The sequence below is a fragment of the Schistocerca americana genome, unplaced genomic scaffold, assembly GCF_021461395.2.
Source record: "Schistocerca americana isolate TAMUIC-IGC-003095 unplaced genomic scaffold, iqSchAmer2.1 HiC_scaffold_36, whole genome shotgun sequence".
Classification (NCBI taxonomy): Eukaryota; Metazoa; Arthropoda; class Insecta; order Orthoptera; family Acrididae; genus Schistocerca; species Schistocerca americana.
Genome location: NW_025726082.1, coordinates 90,333 through 116,440, shown reverse-complemented (window position 1 = coordinate 116,440; position 26,108 = coordinate 90,333). Strand labels below are relative to the sequence as shown.

The 26,108-nt window shown below is 42.0% G+C and overlaps 1 long non-coding RNA gene across 1 annotated transcript in view; it reads left to right on the top strand.

Moving 5' to 3' along the window:
- LOC124580840 overlaps nucleotides 1-26,108 on the top strand; it is a 112,323-nt gene that overhangs the window by 34,405 nt on the left and 51,810 nt on the right. The window contains exon 3 of the long non-coding RNA XR_006973354.1: nucleotides 18,606-18,678. This is a non-coding gene — a long non-coding RNA (uncharacterized LOC124580840). The remainder of the gene's footprint in view (nucleotides 1-18,605; nucleotides 18,679-26,108) is intronic.

The following is a 26,108-nucleotide window of genomic DNA, read 5'->3' as shown; positions in this document are numbered from 1 at the left end:
CAAGTGGCAGACTCTGCAAGAGGGGCGCTCTGCATCGCGTTGTAGCTTGCTCGCCAGGTTTCGAGAGGGTGCGTTTCTGGATGAGGTATCGAATATATTGCTTCGCCCTACTTATAACTCCCGAGGAGATCACGAATTTAAAATTAGAGAGATTACAGCGCGCACGGAGGCTTTCAGACAGTCGTTCTTCCCGCGAACCATACGCGACTGGAACAGAAAAGGGAGGTAATGACAGTGGCACGTAAAGTGCCCTCCGCCACACACCGTTGGGTGTCTTGCGGAGTATAAATGTAGATGTAGATGTAGATGTAGTGTCGTGGACAAAAAACTACACTCACAAGGGGAGTGTGAAGGAGTCGGAAATGGATATAAGGTACCGAATGACAGCTGGTGCAGTTCAAGGTGTCAAGTATCTCGCACCGGTATGCTTTGGTTCAGGATGTATCATCCTCGGAAAGCGGACAAGATCAGTTTAAAATGCCATCAGGTTTCGTAATGAACAGATAGTCAAGTATGTCTGCTTTTAGGCAGGCCTGTTTGAGGTCTTGGATTCGTTAAAAGCCGTGTAATATTTTACTTTTTTAGCTTTGTTGGCGTCAGAATGCTTTAACATATGTTACTGAAAACAGAAGTCCGCTGAATTTGTGTTAGACTCTGTTTTCTGGCTGTAAATGTTAATCAGCTTCACATGTTCAAAATGATAGCTAACCTTTACTTTACTGTTCTTTTTTCTCTCTTTCCACACATAAAGATACAAGGAAGATACAGATCTGTTTTTATGTGAGATATTCTCTGCAAACTTTACACGTGCTCGGCCGCTCAATATGCTGCATTTTATCGAAGGCGACCGTGCTCGTTCCCGTCACCTCTTCACGCCTCATATCAACGCGGTCACTTACGACTTTTCGTTCTTTTGATTTAGAGACATAAATAGAATAATAAAAACTGTTCTCTGCAAGAAAAACATATGTAACAGTTGAATTCTCAACTAATAATAAGTTAGGAAACTTACTCGTCCATAGCATAAAATCAATTAAGCAAACATACAACAACAGCTGAGTGTACAAAGTATGATGCTCAAGTTGTCCTGCCTACTATGTAGGGAAAACAGGCAGATACTTCAAAACCTGTTTTCTAGAACACGTAAATGTTTCAGGCTCAACCACTTCGAAAAATCAATAATTGTACAACATATGTGGGTAACGAAACATGTCATCAACAGTCTAGAAAACAATTTGGTAGTAAAAATTGAAAGAAAACAGACCTCGGTCACTATTTTTAATGAATTAACCGGGTTTCAACACTGCTAGGAGTGTCTTCTTCAGAATTTAAATCAAAGAATGGCCTATAACATGGTCACAGAATTACGACTAAAAAGTATGATGCAGAGTATAAGTACGGAATCATCGTGAAAGACTGGCAGTACTTATGTCATTTATAAAATAACTAATATGCCAAAAGGGCAATAGTCACAAAGATATTTAAGATAAAGAAAACTGTGATGGCGAGCCACTAAGGGCTGCTCGTTACTTGCGTGGTGCAGGTTGCAAAACGGTAGTACTGCATAACGAAGCCGACGGTAAAACCCTAAATCTGTTAGAACAGTTGGAGAAATACCTCCACAAAATCAAAAACCAGAATATATGTTAAATAAACAAACAAATTTCGCAAGCCATATTTATTTCAGTAATTTTAAACACCTATTCCAAAGCTATTTCCTGCATATGTCAATTGTTTAATAGTTATATCCTTAGCTCTAAAAATAAATTCATCTTTGACAATACCATGTACAAAAACATTTATGAAGTGTTGACAGTCATGCGTTTGCACATGTGCCTCTTGAATGAAGTGACATGTACGAAAACGATGAAGAAAAGAATGTTTGCTGTGCTAAAACGTTAAAAACGCTTTTCTTGGATTATGTGGTAAGTTCACACTGTTAATATTTTCCACTATTTCGCACATATTTTCCGCGTTTGACTTACGAAATTCATAACCTAACATTAAACCTTTTCGTGATAGGAATATGCAGTTCACCTCCTTCAAGAGAAGAAATAAAGCATGTATTACGACAAATTACACCCGATGGACCCACAGGGACCGAAATACATCATGTACTTAATAAAACACGAAAAATTGTGACTGAAGGCGTTTCTCCATTCATGTGCAGAGTTATTTGCCTAGTGTTGTTGGCGGAAGTGGTTTTACTTCAGATTAATTCTCACAAGAAAGTAAAAACAGAAATCAGCCACCTATTAACAATGTTATATATATTACGGGGTACGTATAAGAAGTCGAGATAGTTGGAAAATCTAAAGTTCTGATGATAAATATGACACAGCTGTCAAGAAATGATATGTACATATGCACAGAAGAGTTTATGATTATTGGCTTTCTGTTTCTTTATGTATAAGCAACTGAAGTTATTTCAACAATGTGAGTACGAATGTCCCATATTTGAAAAATCTAACACAACTAAATTGATATATATTTACGATATCATTATAGACTAGCTGTTACCCACATCTACGGTCGCACATTAGTAATTTTGTTATGATGAGTGATGATAAGTAAGTAAGCTATTGTACGTGTAATGACGTCAACTTCTCTCAGGCGTCTGCCTATTGGAGTATGCATAGCATGCGTAATGTGGCAAGCATATAGGATTGCTTCCAAGCAGTTCATGTGGGTGGGCAAGGCCAGGTTCTCGCCTCTATGCGTCGTGCTATTGAAGTAGCTACACATTATGCTGTGAGTATCTTATGCAACAAATTTAATCACTTTTTATCATGGTTTATGTTCACATATATAAAAAAATGTGTTCCATCCCCTACTTCACACTTTTAAGAGTCAGCTTTATATTTATTATGATGAATCGTACAATGTAGAAAATATCAGTCAACAAAAGCATTTTCACAAGTATGATAAAATTCAAAAGTCAAATAATAAATTGCTTTTACATAGATTAAATATTTTTCCTTAAGTGACGTAAAATTCTTGAAATCAGCAAATACCTTGTACAAAACACTTTCTACTGTGGCCTATCTTCTTAGTGTACTGTAACCTACCTTCTTCCTAAGCGTTCAACCTACATCCACAGCAAATTTAATCAAAATCGGTTCAGCGGTTTAGTCGTGAAAATGTAACAGAGAAACACATTTTCGTATTTATAAAGTTTTCAATCACGATAAATGTTTTTCTGTGATTCGATTTTGATGAAATAAAGTCCATATGTTGTCCCAAGCTACGCTTAAGTTACCTGTGAAAACCACCTGAAAAATCGTCTAGCAGTTACGGAGATTAGCGTGTTCAAACAGAGAAACTGGCAGACACGACGTTTTTGCAGCTTTACTATTAGTATAGATACAGATATCTGTGGAACAGAATTACGATATCTTCTTTTGCTGAAATTTTACAGGTCTCCAAATACCTTTGAAAAGGCTGCAACAAATTTTAGGTCTTTTCTCCTCCACAAATGATTTTTTTTATTTTATAGGGTTATTCATTAGTACCTCTGGAGTTTCAGAAGACGACTGCATGAAAACTACAATACTAACTGAAAACAGACAAATTGCAGTCGGTAGGGCATCTCTACAAGTTTACTCACATTACTGATGCTCAGTCTCGGCACCATTTGTGGCAACGTAAACGTAAACACGTGTATGCAATACATTAAGCGTGGTAGACGCTCCCTTTGGAAATCTCTTCCTAGGGTTGCCTATATACAGGCGCAATGTGATTCGATGTGGCTATAGAGACTGGATGAGCTGACACGATTACCACCTACCCTAAAGTGACAAAAGTCATAGGATATCTCCTTACGTCGTGTCGGACCTCCTTTTGCCCGGCATAGTGCTGCAGCTCGATGTGGCGTGGACTCAACAAGTCGTTGGAAGATCCCTGCAGAAATATTAAGCCATGTCGCGTCTACAGCCGTCCATAATTGCTAGAGTGTTGCCGGTGCAGGATTTTGGGCATGATATGACCTTTAGACTATGTCCCCTAAATGTTCCACGGCGCTCACGTATGGCGATCTGGGCGGCCAAATCATTCTCTCGAACTATCAAGAATGTTCTTCAAACCAATCGCGTACAGTTGTGGCCCGGTGACATGGCACACTGTCACTCATAACAATTCGATCGTTGTTTGGGAACATGAAGTCCATGAATAGCTGCAAATGGTCTCCAAATAGCCGAACGTCCACAGGACCCAGTCCATTCCTTGCAAACACAGTCCACACCATTATACAACCACAACCAGCTTGCACAGTGCCTTGTTGACAACTAAGGTCCATGGCTTCGTGGGGTCACCCTCGAAACCTACAATCAGCTCTTACCAACTCAAATTGGGACTCATCTGACCAGGCTACGGTTTTCCAGTCGTCTAGGGTCGAACCGATATGGTTACAAGCCCAGGAGAGGCGCTGCAGGCAATGTGCTGTTAGCAAAGGCACTACCGTCTGTCGTCTGCTGCCATTGCCCATTAACGGCAGATTTCGCCACACTGTCTTAACGGATACGTTCGTTGTACGTCCCACTTTGACGTCTGTTGTTATATCACGCAGTGTTGCTTGTCTGTTACCACTGACAACTCCTCATAAACTCCGCTGCTCTTATTCGTCAAGTGAAGGCCGTCGACCACAGTGTTGGCTGTGGTGAGAGGTAAATCCTGAAATTTCGTATTGTCGGCACACTCTTGACACTGTGGATCTCGGAATATTGAATTCCTTAACAATTTCCGAAATGAACTGTCCCATGCGTCAAGCACCAATTATCATTCCACGTTGGAAGTCTGTTAGCTCCAATCGTGCGGCTGTAATCACATCGGAAACCTTTTCACATTAATCAACTGAGTGCAAATGACATATCTTCCAGTGCACTGCCCTTTTGTACTTCGCGTACGCTATCCCATGACTTTGGTCACCTCAGTGTAGTGCAACTACGCCACGGCGCATATTACGAATCTATACTGAACCGATGCTCTGTCCTCCGATATGCGTCGTTTATCTAAATGTCTTTTAGTTCATGCGCTATCATCTTCTGGAACGCTGACGGCACTTGTGAAGAACCCTGTATTAAGTGAAAATTTCTTCAATAGAATTTTACATTATAGTGTTGACTAAATTTATACTACAGTGAATTGCTCTAACTTCAGTGGTTTGTGAGATAAAGGTACATACGACTTACAAAATCAAAGATGTGGGAGTGTTCGTATTAGGTATTCTGTTATCTGTGTGAACTAGTGCAAAGCACACGCATACTCCGCTTTATCCTCAAGCACTCTCTTTTCCTTGGTTAAGCTGATTTCGAACTTTAGTAGGAATAATATCAGCTGCAACAGTTCTCGTGTTATCCATATACTGCAACACTACTACTGGGAGTGTGAATGTCCCTGTATGAAATCCTTGCCTGTTTAGAATTCGTAGTTTGCCTGGATTACCGTAGTTAAACTTTGAGCAGATATCATGTACAGCAATTTGAACAGCAATTGTGTAAACAAGGTTGTATTGGCACTCAGAGACATCAGAGAGTTGCAACTTTTACTAGAATTTTGAGATTTTCCATTCACATAGTTTTTCAAAGGTCTGATCTGATAAATACCTAAACATGGGTTCTATTGCATTTAATACAGCCTCTGTAAACTGTGCTTCTGTGAGTAAAGGTGCCTTCGTATACAGCCTTCTTGAATTTGCACCCTGATACGTCATAAAAATTATGTACGAGTTTGTCATCAGTAGACAGTGTATGAAAATAGATGGACCAATTGCTTTCTGCAAGTTCTTCACGTTTCCGTTGTTTTCTCTTATGCCCTTGCCGCAGTACACTGCTAACACCCCCCACACCGCCTAGAGATTTTACATCCTCAGGTTTTTTAAATTTTGAATTAATGTTTTAATTTTTAAAGTTTACCTTCCATACGTTTTTGCACAAGGCCGACACATTCTAATTTTCTATAGTACAACTAGAACAACTATAATCTCTTTACAAAACAGCAATAAATGAACAAGGGTCATCGTCACTAAGGTATTGTATGTATTTATCAACATAATTTTCCACGCTTCCATGAAACAAGCTTCATATCTGTAGGTTCAATTCCACCACTAGAACCAGTATAATTTCTACATCAAATTTTTTTGTGTTTAGAGCGCCACTTTTTTTCTTGCTCTTCGGTATCAGATTTATTTCTGAGTGCACAGCTACTAAAATATTTACTCATCACCTGGATGTCAAGAACTTTTCTCAGAATCAACATTAATGATAGGTGAAACTCCATACAGCGATGTATGACCACACTTGACCCACGTTTCATCACATGAGACATAGCAGTCGGCGTCTGGTATGTCATCTGCTTCTGTCTTCAGATCACTACTTACCTCTTCAGATTCCTGTACTGACGATATCAAGTTTTTTCCCGCATTCTTCTGAAGAGCATGTAGAAATTCTTTATTTCCGTCGGTTTACCTAGCATTGGGTTGTCGCATATTCATAGTCTCAGAAAACAGTCTGAACCTTCTCAGTCTACATCTAAACATCTCATACCACATAGTAACGCATGTATGCTTCATATCTCAGGTTACTTGGTGCTGAAGTTACGACATATTCATAGTGTCACGAAAAGTCTGAACCTTCTCTGCTTACACCTAAACATCTCGTACGACATAGTAATCCCATATATGCTTCATATCTCCAGTTACTTGGTGCTGAAGTTCTAAAAGCTGTCTGTGAATGTCAGCAATCGCAAATGAGATGCAAGTTACACACTATTCCAATTCTGTCTTCTTCGTCATATAACTTGAAAGTTCTTGTACCACAGTCAACACTTACATAGACAGATAATATAACACTGGATAATATTTTCAGATCAAGAAGCCTAAAACAACAAGTAACTTGAGCATCTGAGCCACGCTCATCAAGTGATATACCATAACCAATTTTCCTCTTCGAGACAGTTGTTTTCTTGCTTGAAATGAAAGTCATTCATGGTTATTGGATTAGATTGCAAGTAGTCTTTATGACATCAAAGCACGAAACTTCCTAACCCTTCTAAGCGCTTTAATAGAACAAGGCAAGCTGCAGATTATAGTCCATACACAATTTTTGTAAAAGTTACTCCTTTACAACCACTTGTAAACAGGCAGAATAAAGCAAAGAACAAAAAATCAGTAGCAGCCAGTGATATCTGTACTGTCTGGATACATAAATTTCATCTCTGGGCGTAGAACTCCGCATACCATCCGATTCATATGCTTTACATCGTCCGCCTTGTTGTAGTTGGGCAAAAATTTCGATCGGTCCGTACGGGTTATGAATAATTTAGCTATTTATTTATTTATTTATTTATTCATTTGGTTTCGTGGAACCATGTGAGCTAAAGCTCCTTCGTCTTGTAATAAATCAGTAAACAGTTAACAGATTGCTGCTTAGAAAATTTCTAAACAGATAATTAAAGAATTAACAAAACACGGAGGAAGCAGAGTATACAAATAAATAACACATTACAAAGAAAAGTCATCTGTTACTGCTAGAAACTCTTTTACAGAATAGGAGTGTGTCACAAGGAAATCTTTCAACTAGGATTTGACCACTTTTTTAGATCTGTTGAAAGTGTATTGAAAATGAAACCAGTTTAATAGTGCACGTCTTTCTGTACAGTTCTTCTGTACAATTCTTTAGATTAAAAGCCTTGTGTCAGTGACTCCATTTCTAACAAATAGACAGTTGACAGATCGGAAGGATATTGCAGTACTTCATTAGAAGAGATGTACATAAGCAGAATAATTGTTTCCTTTACATATGCTACGAATTTTACAATCTCCCTTGTGGTTTCGTTCCTGCACATGGTAAAAGCAAACTTAGTGCTCTAAAATAATTCGTGTGCTTTGTATTCTATACCCTGCAGGAAGCTGACAATCAATTCCAACAACATTTCCGGAATCTGTCACTTTGTACAAGTAACTGTATTGGCAAAATAGACTACGTACAGAGCACCCATAAATGCAGATAGTACTTCCTAAAACTTGTTATTTAAGCTCTGTTGAAGGAAGTATATTGTTGCATTTGAAGTACATGTCTCTATGACTGACTAGTTATATGAATGCTAGCAGGCAATGCGGAACTTCAGATGCAAAATACGTAAAAATGTAGCATGCTTAACATAGAGATGTAATAGCCACTTTGTTCATATGAAATACACTGGTGTCCAAAATTAAAGCAACAAACCGCTATTTCCCTTTCTTTTATGTGATTCGCGATATAATCGTACAAACTGTCAACAGGTGTTCGTACGATCGGAAGATGGCATTCCGATCAACGGACAATCACGCCAGAGATGCCGTCAGGGCACCCACCAAACGGGGTAGTATTTGTCGTGTAGTTCCACATCTACAATCACTGTGTACACAATCACACACGGTTCATTACGGCACAGAGACGCCTCCCAGACTCTGCAGTGGAGAGGCGTAAAAAGAATGGAAGCAGGACAGTCGCAAAATGATGTGGCCCGATGCCTTAAAGTGAATCTTTCTGCTGTTTCTCGGATGTGGCGATAGTTTATAAAGACCGAAACTGTATCCCAAAGACCAGGGGAGGGCCGACAACATGTGGCATCAGAAAGAGAAACCATTATTTGGCTGTAAGGGTACAACGGACCGCCTTAGTACTGCACGGCAACTGGCATCTGACCTCGCAGCATTCACTGGATGCGTCGCATCGAGGCAAACGCTGTACGGAAGGCTTCGGCAGAGGCCTTTATTGTCGGAGACTTGTTGTATGTGTACCTCTGACGAGTCTTCACAGAAGGGAACGTCTAGAGCGGAGTCGTCAACATGCCAACTAGACAGTCGAACGCCGGTCGGTGTGGCCAAGCGGTTCTAGGCGCTACAGGTTCGAATCCTACCTCGGGCATGGATGTGTGTGATGGCCTTAGGTTAGTTAGGTTTAAGTAGTTCTAAGTTCTAGGGGACTGATGACCTCAGAAGTTAAGTCCCATAGTGCTCAGAGCCATTTGAAGCATTTTTAGACGGCCGAACAGTGGTCCAATGTTCTTCTCATAGATGCCTCGATTTGGTCTGGAGGGTGATTCCCGACCGATTCGTCTCTGGAGGGAACGTGGAATACGATTTCGTGACCCAAACATTGTGGAAAGAGACCAATATCGAGGAGGATCCCTAAAGGTGTGCGTAGGGATTATGCTGGCCACCCGAACAGTTATTTATGAAATTTTACGGGTGAGTCGGTAAGATTTCACTGCTGTCAGGTATCGTGACGGGATCGTGGGAACTCACGCGCTGTTGTAGCAAGGTGCTATGGGCCCAGACTTTGTATCGATGGACAATAACGCTGGACCTCATAGAGCACGGATGGTTGATGTTTTATTGGAAACGGAAGATGTTGCATGGCTCGCTCGCTGAATCCCATAGGGACGGCTGCATCACATTAGCATCCACCAACCGCTCCCCAAGACTTGCCAGCAGCTCTGCAGGATGAATGGGCGTTATTGCCTCAACATGAGATTGATGACATCATTCACTGCATGTCCCGTCGTTTTCAGGCCTGTGTTGCTGCCAGAGGTGGTCACATCCCATAGTGAACACATTAATCTGTTGTCGGAATGTGTGTGCAAATCCGTTAAGTTGGAAAAAACGAAGACCATTTTTGTTTGCCGTTGTGCATGTTGTAGTTGTTTACGTTTTGTGTTCTTTACATTGTTCCTGCATTACTAGCACCTGTTTACACTGTTTTATGGCAAAATAAACGCAACCTTGCAAAAATTTCGTTTTTTGCTTTAATTTTGGACTCCAGTGTAGTTATTAGTAGTAACATGTATGAGGAAAAGATGTTAGTTTGTTCAAGAGGAGTCTGCATTGTTTACAACATATGATTTTACGAATTACACCTATTTAAAGGTGTGGTTGATATAGTACCTAATTTATTAGTTTCTACTGCAACTCATGACGTTTTCTGCACATTAAAGGAATGTGTGACTAAATCATACGTGAGATAATGCAGGATCAATTTTCTGATCTGTTAGTGTTCGGAACTCAAGAGATACACTAGAAAGATCAATGTGTTTTCTTTCTGAAGTCTTGAAACATATCACCTTGTTCTTATAGAAAAGCCTGGAAGATGCAGCGTAACAGGCTCTTACGAGCGCAGAATTGGAAAGTATTTTCTTTTGGATTCTAGTGTCACTTCGTGGCCGTTATTTTGTACTTGGCAAGATACGAAGTATAAGGATCTTTTCCCAATGCGCTTCCGTAGATGAAGCTGGACAGAGCTCACTGGTACCAGCAATGTTCTTCCACATCTTTCTTGATGTACAGGTTGCTATTATTAAACTTTCGCTGCTTGAGCCATTTACCATAGCGGTACCAAACTTTATAGTAATGATGCTAAGTCTGGGCATTGCAGGATTTGCGTGTTAGTAGTGTTAGTCCCATGAATTGCCTCTAGGCACCGGCACTGGTAAAACAACGTAGGGTTGAAACACAAGCATTTGTGTATTACAGTTGCAGACAGTCAGCAAGGGTCTGGGCAAGGTGAGCAGGACTTCACTTAAAAAGCTGTTTTATCAAGAAAACAGCAGTAGTGTTGTTGCCCCACGCGAGTAACGACGCATTAAAGGAATACGGAGATGTCCTCCTTCCGCAATGGAGTTGAAGAAAATGATTCAGAAGTTTGAATTAACTGGCGAACTGGCAGTTGCTTCAGGGAGAGGCTGACGGCCAATAGCATCACAAGTTGTTGAAGAAGTTACTGTTGCCATGGCTGAGAATGAAGGGCACAATGTGGGATGTTCAAACAGTGCACGAGCTGTGTCACGACTGCATGGTCCACCGATGGACAAATGCTACGAATAATTGTGAAATGGTATCTCAACCGCGGTTCCAGGCTGTTGTGGATGCAGATCGTCGTCACATTGGGCAACGTTTGTAAACGGAAACGTAAAAATGGCAAGCCATTAACAAATGACACCCTCTCATGTGGAAACTAAAACGTATCGCTTTCAATCGTTTATTCATTATTTCCCTTCCGCATGTCCTTTCCAATATTTCCACAAAGTCTCATTGCTGTACGATCACTCGTTTCTCATGAGGGTCCTGTCAAGTGGCGGAAGTTTAACCATCCTGTACTACGCAAACATTCCCTTCACTGTAGTGTACAAAACGGGAACAAAACGCCACATGAATAAAAATATATTATTTTATTCACATTTTTGAGTGGATTCGGAACGTAACACTCGGAAACTGAAATTTAAATGCGAAATTGGAACTGAAGAGCAAATATAATTTTCAATTTTCGTTACTTCTGCGTGGTAGAACATCCTGAAATTAAATATTTAAGTGTTACAGTAACTAAAAATGTAAAGTGTGTTCATTCTGATGCTGTGTACTTTCATCACCTAACTTTATTACTACCAGTTTAGGTGGGGGGAGGGGGTTGAAGATAATGTACACTAGAAAAATATAATCGATGATACTGATGGGCAATTATTACAAATTTAAAAAAATTGGGCCTAGTCAAGGTTAAGACGATACAAACTGTTGTTGTTAGAACTATGGTGCCAAACTTCTCTAAAACGTGTACCAGTTCGGAACTATGACCTTCAAAACTATTTACAGATTGTATTTCGTACAATCAGCTACTAAATAACACCAATATATAATAAAAATGTGTGATGTAAGACACACACTGACACATAACATAGTCAAACATGATTTAACGAAGCAAGCAAGAAGGTGTATTGTTATGATACATCACTTAAACTGGAGAACGACTGCTTGTTTAAACACACACTGCTTATCATAATATGCAAGTATAAGCATAGTTTTCTACGAAAATTCGAGCAAAATAAAATTGTATTACTTTTCGAAATACGTAAGATTCTACACATCTGCAAGCTCAATGGACCTTCAAAGTAAATATTTCTGCATTTAAATTGCTCCAAAACTTATTGAAATGCACTTCTCTTGTTTATCGTACCTACTGAAATAAACAATAAGTTAGTAGACGACTGTACTTAGATCTTTGCATCAAGCATAAATTTCATCCAAATATTTTAAAAATTGTTTGCAAAACACGCACATGGATACTACTGTAATCTAACTTACAGCAGAAAGTACACCGCGAATTAGCAAATTATACAATGAAAACATCATATCTTAACAAAAAGCAGTTACCAGGGCAGTTCGGAAAGTAGCCACCACTGAAGTATGGCAATAGTATTTGTGTGCGGAGCGGCAATAGTATTTGTCACATCAGCATGTACTTTAATTCAGTAAGTGTCCAGCTGTGAAAGGAAGAACCTTGTTCTTCGTGTATTCGCTTGTTGTTACCTCAAAACGTGAGTACTGTAAAACAAAATGTCGTGAAATTCGAAGTGCGAGCAGCAATAAGATTTCTTTCGGCGCAAAACGTTTCAGCAGTAGACATTCATCATCAGTTGTGTGCAGTATATAGCCCACACGTTATGAAGTGAAGGTGTTGGGTGGCAATAAGTATGACTTTTTCCAAGTGGTAGATAAAACATTCATGTTGAAGAGTTCTGGGTCTTTTCTAGCTCGAAGTTTATATTGTTGAATTCCACACAGCACATATATTGTAAATAAATTACTCTGGCACACTTCATAATATTCTTAAAATGACTGTTGAGTATCATACATGTGATATATACTTGATGTTTTTGTTTATAATGAAAAATTATCATTAATCAAAGATACAAAGCTCTCATTCATTAAATACTGACAATGGGAATAAACAGAGCAAACATGAGTGGGATGTGGGAAATGTAACATGTTAATAGCAGAAACATATTTGCATTGTAAGAGTTATTATTAAAATACAATAGAACAATTTGGTTTTAGTGGTTTTTTTTTTTTTACTTTCAGTGGAAATGATTGACGATATATTTTAAAGCTAACTGATTGCATATTGTAACGTAGACATATATGTAAACACATTTATATATACAGATATTTGATTATCGTTTCGGTTTATGAGTTTGTTGCAGGAAATAAAAAATTAAAAAGTTGGATGTAGTTTATATTTATAAAACTGTATACTGGTATCTTACAATGCAGTATATGACTGTTAGGGGTGCAGCTTATGTATGACTCCTGTGAACAGCCCAAGGAAACTATTTAGAAAATGTTTATTGGCTAGCTGTAGCTATTCATTTATAATGTATTGGGGTGAGCACAGTTTTCTACCAAAATTGCCAATCCTTTCCTAAGGACAGGCGTTCAACTAAGTTGCAATAACACTGTGCAACATAACATTATCCACAGACCAAAACCACCAGCCCCGGCATAGAAAAATCAGGAATTTACAAGATTATTTGTGACAAGTGCCCTTGCTTTTATCTTGAACACACCGGAAGAAGCTTCAGTATAAGATATGGCGAACACATGGATGCCTTTAGACTATAAAATTTAAATAAATCTGCAATAACCACCCAAATGAATGAATATGGATGCGCTGCCTTTAACGTTTACGCAACTTACAGATATTGCATACCACTAACAAAGGCAAGGCAAGAAAATGGACCTCTTAGAGGTACTATAAATATATATTTTCACCCTCAGCTCATCCAATACATTCTAAGTGAGCAGCTGGAGCTAGCCAGTAAATGTTTTCTAAATAATTTCCAAGTGCTCTTCACAGAAATTGAACAGAAACTGCCACCCTAACAGTCACAGCACTGCAATTCAAAATACCAGTATAAAATTGTACAAACATAAACTACCATGATGAACAAATGTGTTGCTCTCATCCCACCCTCCAACTTTCTAATTTTGTATTTCTTGCAACTCATTTACAAACTGTAGTTATGATCAAATAACTGTATCTACATTCATCACAAAAAGTTGACCATATTTCCAAATTACCCACCAACAATCACTATGAACGTTCCTTTTGTGATTACGTAGGGAGGTGGTCGTGTACATAATGCGAACTCTTTCGTCGTTGCTACTCTGCCTTATCAGGGACCGTGCAATCACGGCATCCAAGCAAACTTGGTACACCAGAGCTGAATTCTTGTGAATTCACATTTGTCTGTCTGCCTCGTAGTGCAGCACAACGCCTCAGAACAGGCTCTCCATGGCAGACCGTATCAAAATCATCAACGCGATCATAAGGCTGTGACAGCATCTGTGACGACGGGTCCTACAAGGAATCTTAAGAAAGGTAGGAAGATATATTTGTTCAGCAAGGGCGACAGGATACAAATTTCGGAATATCTCAGCAGTCAGCATCAAATATTCGGTGATGAGGACGAAGATGTAGAGAAGAAACGGAAGAAATTCAAAGGTATCGTTCAACATGCCATAGACAAGTATGTTCCGAGTAAGGTTTTAAGGGATGGGAAAGATCCACCATGGTTTAATAACAGTGTTAGAAAACGTAAACAAAGAGCACTTCATCTCAGATTCAAGAGAAGTAAAAACCTAGCTGACAAACAAAAGCTAAACGAAGCGAAAATGAACGTCGGAGAGCAATGAGAGAAGCGTTCAATGATTTTGAAAGTAAGACGTTGTCTGCCGATCTGAGCAAAAACTGTAAGAGATTTTGGTCGTATAGGGAATGAGAAAATGGGTAAAAATCATCTATTAGCGATCACACCGGCACTGAAACGGAAGATAACAGAGAGAAGGCCGAAATACTGAATTCGGTCTTCCGAAGTTGTTCCATCGCGGAAGATCGTAACACTGCCATTCCTATCAATCGTCGTACGAACATCGAAATGGCAGGTATTGAGATAACCGACCGCGGAATTGAAAAGCCGCTAAATTCACTTAGTAGCGGAAAGGCTTCAGGACCAGATGAGATACCTATAAGATTGTATAAAGATTATGCGAAAGAACTTGCTCCCCTTCTAGCAGTAATTTATCGTAGATCGCTTGAGCAACGAAAGGTACCTAACGACTGCAAAAAAAGTGCATATCATTCACGTTTTTAAGAAAGGCCGCAAGACAAATCCACACAATTATAAACCTATATCGTTGACATCAATCTGTTGTAGAAATATGGAACATGTTTTATGCTCAAGAAAAATGAACATCTCTTCTATAAAAATCATCAGAGATCCTGCGAAACTCAGTTCGTTCTGTTCCTCCATGAGATCAACAGCGCAGTGGACAACGGCGCTCAGGTTGATGCCGTGTCCCTTAATTTCATTAAGGCATTTGACACCGTCCCGCATTGCCGCTTAATGAAGAAAATACGAGCTTACGGAGTGTCGCAGCAGACCTGCAAGACTTTCTTGCAGATAGAACTCAACACGTCGCTCTTAACGGAACTAAGTCGACAGATGTAAAGGTAATATCCGGAGTACCACAGGGAGGTGTGATAGGACCGTTACTGTTTACAATACACGAGGGTAAGTCAAATATTATCCGCAATTTAGTTATATTTTTGTTTATTTTGGTAGTACTATCGTTTTACGTTGATGACGCATGCTTTGTTTATTTGTTGTTATGTCGTTGCAATTTTCAAGCTGTTAGGTTAGTTTCGTTATTGCTACTGTGGCTGCTCCGCTGTCTATTTGCACCAAAGAAGAGCAACGTTCAGTGATCCGTTTTTAGTGGTCAGAAGGCGTATCAGGGGCCGAAATTCATCGAAGACTTTCTGAACAGTACGGGAACAGTGTTTTGCCACAACGGAGTATCTACGAATGGACTGAAAAATTCAAAAATGGTAGCACAAGTATTACGCACGAATAAGGAGCCGGACGACCGCTTACCGCCACAAATGAAGAAACCACTGAGCGTTCACGTGAAATGATCCTCTTAGACAGACGATTAACTATTGACGAAGTGGCACATCGTTGCAAATTAGTCACGGTTCTGCCTACGAAATCATCCACAACAGACTTGGGTTTCATAAAGTTTGTGCAAGATGGGTCCCAAAACAACTCACACAGTTGAATAAACATACGCGCTTGAACACCTGCAAAAAACATTTGGATCGTTATGGTAACGAAGGGGACAACTTCTTAGACAGGATCATTACTGGTGACGAAGCATGGATCCATCATTACGAGCCGGAGAGTAAACGGCAGGGTATGGAATGGAAACATCCAAATTCACCTTGCAAGAAAAAGTTCAAGACCCAGCCGTCCGCAGGAAAACTGATGCTTACGGTTTTTTGGGACGCACAAGGTCCAGTACTGGAACATTATGGGGAAATGGGCACAACAATAAACAGCGTACTTTACAGAGAGATGCTTGCTGCCAGGCTAAAGCCTGCAATTCGAAGCAAACGCTGAGGATTGCTATCAAAAGGTGTTGTGTTGTTGCACGACAATGCTGCCCACACTGCTGAAACGCTCCAGAAACTCAAATTTGAAGTACCGCTGGATCATCGTCCATATAGTCCCAATCTTGCCCCTTCTGACTGTCACTTGTTCGGTCCACTCAAACAGGCATTAAGGGGCCGTCGATTTGCCTCCGACGAAGCAGTAGAAGAAGCGGTGCATTCTTGGCTCGCAGCTCAACCGAGAACCTTCTTTTATGAGGGCATCAGGAAGCTTGTACAACGATGGATCAAGTGTGTTGAAATGCAAGTAGACTATGTCGAAAAATGATGTTTTTCTAGGGGATTCCTATTTGATTACAATAAAGTTTTATAACTACTCTGCGGATAATAATTGACTTACTCTCGTGTATAAATGACCTAGTAGAAAGCGTCGGATGCTCTTTAAAGCTACTCGCAGATGATGCAGTTGTCTATACCAAAGTAGCAACGCCAGAAGATAGAAAGAATTAGCAGAACGACCTGCAGAGAATTGGTGAACGGTGCAGGCTCTGGCAGTTGACCCTGAACGTAAAGAAATATAACATACTGCGCATACATAGGAAAATAAATCCACTACTGTACAGCTACACTATTGAGCTGGAGACAGCGTCTGTCAAAAAATGTCTGGGCGTAACTATTTACAGCGACCTTAAGTGGAATGGCCATAAAAAACAGATAGTGGGAAAAGCAGTCACCAGACTCAAATTCGTCGGAAGAATCTTAAGGAAATGTAACTCATCCCCGAAAGAAGTGGCTTATAAGGCGCTTATTCGCCCGATTCTTGAGTACTGTAAACTTCTCTGGGATCCCTCTCAGATAGGACTGATAGAGGAGATAGGAAAGATCCAATGGGGAGCGGCGCGTTTCATCACGGGATCGCTTAGCTGGCGAGAGAGTTTTACGGAGATGCTAAACAAACTCCACTGGCAGACGTTACAAGAGAGGTGTTGTGCATCACGGAGAGATTTACTATTGAAATTTCTGGACAGCACTTTTCAGGAGGAGTCGGACAACTTATTACTTCCCCCTACCTACATCTTGCGTATTGACCACGAGGAGAAAATTCGGCCGGCCGAAGTGGCCGTGCGGTTAAAGGCGCTGCAGTCTGGAACCGCAAGACCGCTACGGTCGCAGGTTCGAATCCTGCCTCGGGCATGGATGTTTGTGATGTCCTTAGGTTAGTTAGGTTTAACTAGTTCTAAGTTCTAGGGGACTAATGACCTCAGCAGTTGAGTCCCATAGTGCTCAGAGCCATTTGAACCATTTGATGAAAGAAAGAGAGGCCCTAGCAAACTGTGACCAATAATGCTGGCCCAATCAATGACAGAAAATCTTTGTTGATAACTTGCTTCAACAGTTGCGTGAGGATTGATGTCTGCTCATACATGCCGGTTGTGAAAATTTACGATCTGATCTCGTTGAAACGACGCCTCATCTGTGATAAGTACCGTTGCACTAAAATTAGGGTTGACACTTTGTTGAATAAACCATTCGCAGATGGGTACCCGTGCAGGAAAATCAACTGTTAATAATGCCTGCACACGCTGCAAATGGTATGGATACAGCTGGTCCTTGTGTAACACTCGCCAGACAGTCATATTCAGTGTTGCAGCTACAAGTCTTGTACTGACGCTGGATTCATCGTCGACTGTATGAAGAATTGCCGCCTCCCACATCGTTGTCCTCGTCCCTCTAGGCCTCCACTGGTCTCGAGAATAAGGCATAAATGCTCCATTTTCCCTAAGACGAAGATCAGTAACTTCAAACGTTTTCCTGTCGGGGAACCGTCGTCCTGGAAATCTCTACAGGTATAAACACTGAGCGCGAGCGTCATTGCCATCAGTTAATCCGTAAATCAAATGGGCATCTACCTCCTCTGTGTCTGTGTACACTGCCATTGCACCAGCCAAGTCTGCGATTAGCTCTACGTAGTAATCTGTGTGCTGGAAACGGTCATATTGATCGCTGGGACAGTTGTTACCCGTAAATAAACAATGGCAAGAGGGATATTTAAAACGAGACACTGGCGGTGCACAACGTAACCAGACGTCACCAAGAGTGCATGTTCCCCATGATTCTAAGGTTCTGTTCTTGTTTGTTTCCCATGATTAATGAGATGGAGAAAGTGAGTTGTAACATAGAAACAAAACGTTTGCTGACCCATTTCCTTACAATATAGTTTCCTTGTCTGCGTGTGAGGAACGCGTCCTGCAATTAGTGCTATACAGTTTTGTAACACACTTCATGTATGTGTATGTGCATAATTTGGACCTAACTTTTCATCATCATACTGCGTATATTTGTTGACAGGTATCCAAAGCCAGGCGTAACTCTGGGTCTGGCCATGTCTTTGATCACAAGACGTGGGATAATCCTCAAATGGGTAAGTACCCCATGCTCCGTCATACTAGTCAAATGTTCGAGTGGAGCGAAAACAAGACCCCACAGAAATTACACAGTGAATTTTTGTTTGAATTTAGAAAAAAACTAGTGGGAAATGGACAAATGGGGGTATCAAATGGACCAGTTGTATTTGTTGGAAAGCAATCAGGGTGATTAAGAACCTCTTATTTATTGACTTGAGCGAAATTTTAAATATTTCATGAACAGCTGCTGCTAGTTATGTAAATGAAATGTCAAAACATATCAAATCACAACATAAATTGAAACTGTCTGTCTTCTCTTCATGTACATATTGTTAACACTTACTGAATACCGATCGATATTGACATGTACTACACTCCTGGAAATTGAAATAAGAACACCGTGAATTCATTGCCCCAGGAAGGGGAAACTTTATTGACACATTCCTGGGGTCAGATACATCACATGATCACACTGACAGAACCACAGGCACATAGACACAGGCAACAGAGCATGCACAATGTCGGCACTAGTACAGTGTATATCCACCTTTCGCAGCAATGCAGGCTGCTATTCTCCCATGGAGACGATCGTAGAGATGCTGGATGTAGTCCTGTGGAACGGCTTGCCATGCCATTTCCACCTGGCGCCTCAGTTGGACCAGCGTTCGTTCTGGACGTGCAGACCGCGTGAGACGACGCTTCATCCAGTCCCAAACATGCTCAATGGGGGACAGATCCGGAGATCTTGCTGGCCAGGGTAGTTGACTTACACCTTCTAGAGCACGTTGGGTGGCACGGGATACATGCGGACGTGCATTGTCCTGTTGGAACAGCAAGTTCCCTTGCCGGTCTAGGAATGGTAGAACGATGGGTTCGATGACGGTTTGGATGTACCGTGCACTATTCAGTGTCCCCTTGACGATCACCAGTGGTGTACGGCCAGTGTAGGAGATCGCTCCCCACACCATGATGCCCGGTGTTGGCCCTGTGTGCCTCGGTCGTATGCAGTCCTGATTGTGGCGCTCACCTGCACGGCGCCAAACACGCATACGACCATCATTGGCACCAAGGCAGAAGCGACTCTTATCGCTGAAGACGACACGTCTCCATTCGTCCCTCCATTCACGCCTGTCGCGACACCACTGGAGGCGGGCTGCACGATGTTGGGGCGTGAGCGGAAGACGGCCTAACGGTGTGCGGGACCGTAGCCCAGCTTCATGGAGACGGTTGCGAATGGTCCTCGCCGATACCCCAGGAGCAACAGTGTCCCTAATTTGCTGGGAAGTGGCGGTGCGGTCCCCTACGGCACTGCGTAGGATCCTACGGTCTTGGCGTGCATCCGTGCGTCGCTGCGGTCCGGTCCCAGGTCGACGGGCACGTGCACCTTCCGCCGACCACTGGCGACAACATCGATGTACTGTGGAGACCTCACGCCCCACGTGTTGAGCAATTCGGCGATACGTCCACCCGGCCTCCCGCATGCCCACTATACGCCCTCGCTCAAAGTCCGTCAACTGCACATACGGTTCACGTCCACGCTGTCGCGGCATGCTACCAGTGTTAAAGACTGCGATGGAGCTCCGTATGCCACGGCAAACTGGCTGACACTGACGGCGGCGGTGCACAAATGCTGCGCAGCTAGCGCCATTCGACGGCCAACACCGCGGTTCCTGGTGTGTCCGCTGTGCCGTGCGTGTGATCATTGCTTGTACAGCCTTCTCGCAGTGTCCGGAGCAAGTATGGTGGGTCTGACACACCGGTGTCAATGTGTTCTTTTTTCCATTTCCAGGAGTGTATATCTCATACATTCTGAACAAAACTTAAAAATAAAGAAAATTGAAATAAGTGAAATGTTTCTAAAAATAAAAAATAAAATTTGTTAAAGAACCATTTGATGCGCCTTTGACTGATGTTCGAAACCACTTACATCAAATGAGGTGCTGGTCAACGTAAAAATTTGAATTTTGAAGATTACTAGAAGATATTTATCTTGTGAAATTTCACGTCACTAATGAAAGAGCATCTCAGCTGCTCTGTATGAGTCTGAGCATCATTCAAAGGCGTGTCAAATATTTGTCTAATCTATTTTATTTCTTACTTATAGACAAATAATTTCACAAAAGGTCTGACTGTCTTTAGTTAACAATGTTTATGTGCTCTAGCCTATCTTTGTTATGTTTATGTTTTTTATTTACGATTTTTTATTTTGATTGACTCATTTACTGTCAAATTTTTAACAGATCTTATTGGTCACATAATGAAGACTCTATATACATTTCCAGCATAAGAAATATAGTGCCTCCGTTTCGCTCATAAACAGATCATACGGTGCAGCCAAGGATCAGCACGTCCTTCTGTGCCCCAGGCAACTCTCATCTTCTCACTCTTACTTAATGTGGGAACTACACTATCTGATCAGAAGTATCCAGACACCCATTCGTTATGTATATAGATGATTGTAATAACAATAATAATAATAATAATAATAGTAATAATTTCGTGTAGCTCATCAGCCTGGTGCAAGTCTTCCTTTTGGACGCCATATCAGCGCCTTTTATTTTTAAGTTTTGGTAACGTAGTCACTACAGTTATCTTGACCACTGTGTCCAGCTGGCGCTGTGGTGAGAGCATCTGCGTAGCAAGGAGGAAACCTGGGTTCGAATCTTCACCTGGCACAAATTTTCAACTTTCCCCATTGATTTAAATCAATGCCCACCGGCAGCTAACGTCATTAATTCCGCTGTGTCTTGTTTCATAGCGGCTGCAGGATCAAACCGTGTCTGTTATTTCGAACATGCACAGAGATCAGATACCACATACATGGAATACTAGAGTCTATGGTCCCTTGGCGGTGTAAATAACTCAAGCCTCTAAATCAATGCAATCAGAAGATATGGCCACTTACATGTTATGACACTTGCAAACTAACTCATCATCAGAACCTACATATGACATGTACGGTACATACAGGGTAGTCCATTGATCGTGACCGGGCCAAATATCTCACGAAATAAGCGTCAAACTAAAAGACTACAAAGAACGAAACTTGTCAAGCTTGAAGGGGGAAGCCAGATGGCGCTATGGTTGGCCCGCTAGATGGCGATGCCATAGGTCAAACGGATATCAACTGCGTTTTTTTTAAATAGGAACCCCCATTTTTATTACATATTCGTGTAGTACGTAAAGAAATATGAATGATTTAGTTGGACCACTTTTTTCACTTTGTGATAGATGGCGCTGTAATAGTCACAAACATACGGCTCACAATTTTAGACGAACAGTTGGTAACAGGTAGGTTTTTTAAATTAAAATACAGAACGTAGGAACGTTTGAACATATTATTTCGGTTGTTCCAATGTGATACATGTATCTTTTTGAACTTATTTCTGAGAACGCATGCTGTTACAGCGTGATTACCTGTAAATACCACATTAATGCAATAAATGCTCAAAATTATGTCCGTCAACCTCAATGCATTTGGCAATACGTGTAACGACATTCCTCTCAACAGCGAGTAGCCTTCCGCAATGTTCGCACATGTATTGACAATGGGCTGACGCATGTTGTCAGGCGTTGTCGGTGGATCACGACAGCAAATATCCTTCAACTTTCCCCATAGAAAGAAATCCGGGGACGTCAGATCCGGTGAATGTGCGGGCCATGGTATGGCGCTTCGACGACCCATCCACCTGTCATGAAATATGCTATTCATTACCGCTTCAACGGCACGCGAGCTATGTGCCGGACCTCCATCATGTTGGAAGTACTTCGCCATTCTGTCATGCAGTGAAACATCTTGTAGTAATATCGGTAGAACATTACATAGGAAATCAGCATACATTGCACCATTTAGATTTCCATCGATAAAATGGGGGCCAATCATCCTTCCTCCCACAATGCCGCACCACACATTAACCCGCTAAGGTCGCTGATGTTCCATTTGTCGCAGCCATCGTGGATTTTCCGTTGCCCAATAGTGAATATTATGCCGGTTTACGTTACCGCTGTTGGTGAATGACGCTTCGTCGCTAAATAGAACGCGTGCAAAAAATCAGTCATCGTACAGTAATTTCTCTTGTGCCCAGTGGAAGGACTGTATATGACGTTCAAAGTCGTCTCCATGCAATTCCTGGCGCATAGAAATATGGTACGGGTGCAATCGATGTTGATGTAGCATTCTCAACAATGACGTTTTTGAGATTCCCGATTCTCGAGCAATTTGTCTGCTACTGATGTGCAGATTAGCCGCGACAGCAGCTAAAACACCTACTTGGGTATCATCACTTGTTGCAGGTCGTGGTTGACGTTTCACATGTGGCTGAGCACTTCCTGTTTCCTTAAATAACGTAACTATCCGGTGAACGGTCAGGACACTTGGATGATGTCATCCAGGATACCGAGCAGCATACGTAGCACACGCCCGTTGGGCATTTTGATCACAATAGCCATACATCAACACGATATAGACCTTTTCCGCAGGCCGGCTGAAGTGGCCGTGCGGTTAAAGGCGCTGCAGTCTGGAACCGCAAGACCGCTACGGTCGCAGGTTCGAATCCTGCCTCGGGCATGGATGTTTGTGATGTCCTTAGGTTAGTTAGGTTTAACTAGTTCTAAGTTCTAGGGGACTAATGACCTCAGCAGTTGAGTCCCATAGTGCTCAGAGCCATTTGAACCATTTGAACCTTTTCCGCAATTGGTAAACGATCCATTTTAACACGGGTAATGTATCATGAAGCAAATACCGTCCGCCCTGGCGGAATGTTACGTGATACCACGTACTTATACGATTGTGACTATTACAGCGCCATTTATCACAAAGCGAAAAAAGTGGTCCAACTAAAACATTCATATTCCTTTACATACTACACGAATATGTATTAAAAATGGGGGTTCCTATTCAAAAAAACGCAGTTGATATCCGCATGACCTATGGCAGCGCCATCTCGCGGGCCAACCATAGCGCCATCTGGATTCCCCCAAGCTAAACGAGTTTCGTTCTTTGTAGTTTTTTCGTTTGATGCTTATTTCGTGAGATATTTGTCCGGGTCACTACAATGGACCAACCTGTATACATGACGTTGACTTAGCGATGAAGTGAATGCCTGGAAACCGAGGAGTCGCAGGTTCGAATATCGGTCGGACCATGAATTTTTCAGTTTTCGTTTTAACCTAGCCTTCACTTGTTGAGGAGTTCGCAGAAGTAACGCGTGGTTCGAATTCCAAGTTGAAATGTACATCCACTAACCGCCGCTGGATAACTGAGATAGGTTAAGGACAAATTATCTACGTAATTCTTCCTTTAATTACTTTTATTTTATCAATGAAATGTAATTAAATTAAATAATCTGAAATAGTATGTAGATATACAACATGAGCGTGAGGACGCCCAGGAAAACCATTCTGTCATGGATTAAGAACGATTTACGAGTAATCTTTGAATAAGGCAGATATATCTCTGAGTCTAGCTCTTCTTGTTGGGATTGTTGAGGCCAGGCAGACGTCACGGGCTGTTAGTCGTGAGCTGTCAGTTAGCACGGTAGTATGGAGATAGGAGGTAATGTCGCCTGGTATTATGTATATTTGCAATTGCACGTTCTGGTCTGAAGTTAATGTTAAAAGTTTGTATTTCCATGAAGTGAAATAATAAGTAAGTTACAGAATAGAAAAATGCGTATCGAAAATTGTTTCAAGTTGTGCCCCAAAAGGACCTTCCAGAAAAAGGATTCTGCAACGAGAAAATGAAGTCCGTATAAGTGCACGGCTACCGAACTTCCACACAGGATCCGACGCACAATTTATATGTCATCCCCTCTTAGAACAAATAAGAGATACAAGGTACTGTCGTAACTGATCAGCAAAACTTTAGAGAACAGCTCTGTATAAAAAGATACTCTGTAGGAAGCCCGTTTAATTACGCTACGATTGGGAACTAAATGATGGTATTGTAGGACTGTATCCACAGCTATCACAACTTCCAACTCCATACATTGAAATATAGACATATACTCTCATTTATATAATCAAATAACATCCCTTTATCAATCTTTCATATAATTTACATTTTTATTAGATCCTGCTACAGTGTCCTTGACGAAGAGGTTATTGGTATGCAGTATGACTCCCTGGTTAATGCATCTTACGTGAAACTACGAAATGAAGAAGTGTGTCTTCGCGTCATGAATCTGACAAACGGATCAGCTGATTACACGTGAAGTAAAGGTGTGACGAGTACCGTTACAATTACCTTTGTTGGTTTCGGCTTTCGTAACGGGAAGATCTGCAACCTGTCCTTTGAAATTGCAGACCAGCGGCTTAACGATGCTCTATAGGTATATACACTCCTGGAAATTGAAATAAGAACACCGTGAATTCATTGTCCCAGGAAGGGGAAACTTTATTGACACATTCCTGGGGTCAGATACATCACATGATCACACTGACAGAACCACAGGCACATAGACACAGGCAACAGAGCATGCACAATGTCGGCACTAGTACAGTGTATATCCACCTTTCGCAGCAATGCAGGCTGCTATTCTCCCATGGAGACGATCGTAGAGATGCTGGATGTAGTCCTGTGGAACGGCTTGCCATGCCATTTCCACCTGGCGCCTCAGTTGGACCAGCGTTCGTTCTGGACGTGCAGACCGCGTGAGACGACGCTTCATCCAGTCCCAAACATGCTCAATGGGGGACAGATCCGGAGATCTTGCTGGCCAGGGTAGTTGACTTACACCTTCTAGAGCACGTTGGGTGGCACGGGATACATGCGGACGTGCATTGTCCTGTTGGAACAGCAAGTTCCCTTGCCGGTCTAGGAATGGTAGAACGATGGGTTCGATGACGGTTTGGATGTACCGTGCACTATTCAGTGTCCCCTTGACGATCACCAGTGGTGTACGGCCAGTGTAGGAGATCGCTCCCCACACCATGATGCCCGGTGTTGGCCCTGTGTGCCTCGGTCGTATGCAGTCCTGATTGTGGCGCTCACCTGCACGGCGCCAAACACGCATACGACCATCATTGGCACCAAGGCAGAAGCGACTCTCATCGCTGAAGACGACACGTCTCCATTTGTCCCTCCATTCACGCCTGTCGCGACACCACTGGAGGCGGGCTGCACGATGTTGGGGCGTGAGCGGAAGACGGCCTAACGGTGTGCGGGACCGTAGCCCAGCTTCATGGAGACGGTTGCGAATGGTCCTCGCCGATACCCCAGGAGCAACAGTGTCCCTAATTTGCTGGGAAGTGGCGGTGCGGTCCCCTACGGCACTGCGTAGGATCCTACGGTCTTGGCGTGCATCCGTGCGTCGCTGCGGTCCGGTCCCAGGTCGACGGGCACATGCACCTTCCGCCGACCACTGGCGACAACATCGATGTACTGTGGAGACCTCACGCCCCACGTGTTGAGCAATTCGGCGGTACGTCCACCCGGCCTCCCGCATGC